At 35.9% G+C, this 995-nt stretch overlaps 1 protein-coding gene across 8 annotated transcripts in view; it reads left to right on the top strand.

The window, feature by feature from the left end:
• Positions 1-995, top strand: part of ADPRM (ADP-ribose/CDP-alcohol diphosphatase, manganese dependent) — a 421658-nt gene that overhangs the window by 244262 nt on the left and 176401 nt on the right. The gene's annotated exons all lie outside the window — the stretch shown is intronic.

Raw genomic sequence — 995 nt, 5'->3', positions numbered from 1 at the left:
TTTGTAGTACCTTGGTCTGGTTTGGTATCAGGGTGATGGTGGCCTCATAGAATGAGTCTGGGAGTGTTCCTTCCTCTGCAATTTTTTGGAAGAGATTGAGAAGGATGGGTGTTAGCTCTCTTCTAAATGTTTGATAGAATTCATCTGTGATGCCACCTGGTCCTGGACTTTTGTTTGTTGGAAGATTTTAAATCACAGTTTCAATTTCATTACTTGTGATTGGTCTGTTCATATTTTCTATTTCGTCCTGGTTCAGTCCTGGAAGTTTGTACTTTTCTAAGTCTGGCTAAAGGTTTATCAATTTTGTTTATCTTCTCAAAGAACCAGCTTTTAGTTTTATTGATCTTTGCTATTGTTTTCTTTGTTTCCATTTCATTTATTGCTGCTCTGCTCTTTATGATGTCTTTCCTTCTACTGAGTTTGGGTTTTGTTTGTTCTTCCTTCTCTTGTTCCTGTAGATGTAAGTTTAGATGGTTTATTTCAGATTTTTTCTTGTTTCTTGAGGTAGGATTGTATTGCTATAAACTTCCCTCTTAGGACTGCTCTTGCTGCATCCCATAGGTTTTGGATCATCGTGTTTTTGTTGTAATTTGTCTCTAGGTATTTTTCGATTTCCTCTTTGATTTCTTCAGTGATCTCTTGGGTATTTAGTAACCTATTGTTTAGCCTCCATGTGTTTGTGTTTTTTACGGTTTTTTTCTCTGTAATTGATTTCTACTCTCCTAGCGTTGTGGTCGGAAAAGATGATTTCAATTTTCTTAAATTGACTGAGGCTTGATTTGTGACCCAAGATGTAATCTATCCTGGAGAATGTTCCATGTGAACTTGAGAAGAAAGTGTAATCTGCTGTTTTTGGATGGAATCTCCTATAAATATCAATTAAATCTATCTGGTCTCTTGTGTCATTTAAAGCTTGTGTCCTTATTAATTTTCTGTCTGGATGATCTGTCTATTGGTGTAAGTGAGGTGTTAAAGTTCCCCACTATTATTGTGTT

Source organism: Physeter macrocephalus, chromosome 14 (assembly GCF_002837175.3).
Source record: "Physeter macrocephalus isolate SW-GA chromosome 14, ASM283717v5, whole genome shotgun sequence".
Classification (NCBI taxonomy): Eukaryota; Metazoa; Chordata; class Mammalia; order Artiodactyla; family Physeteridae; genus Physeter; species Physeter macrocephalus.
This window is presented reverse-complemented; position numbering and strand designations above follow the sequence as displayed.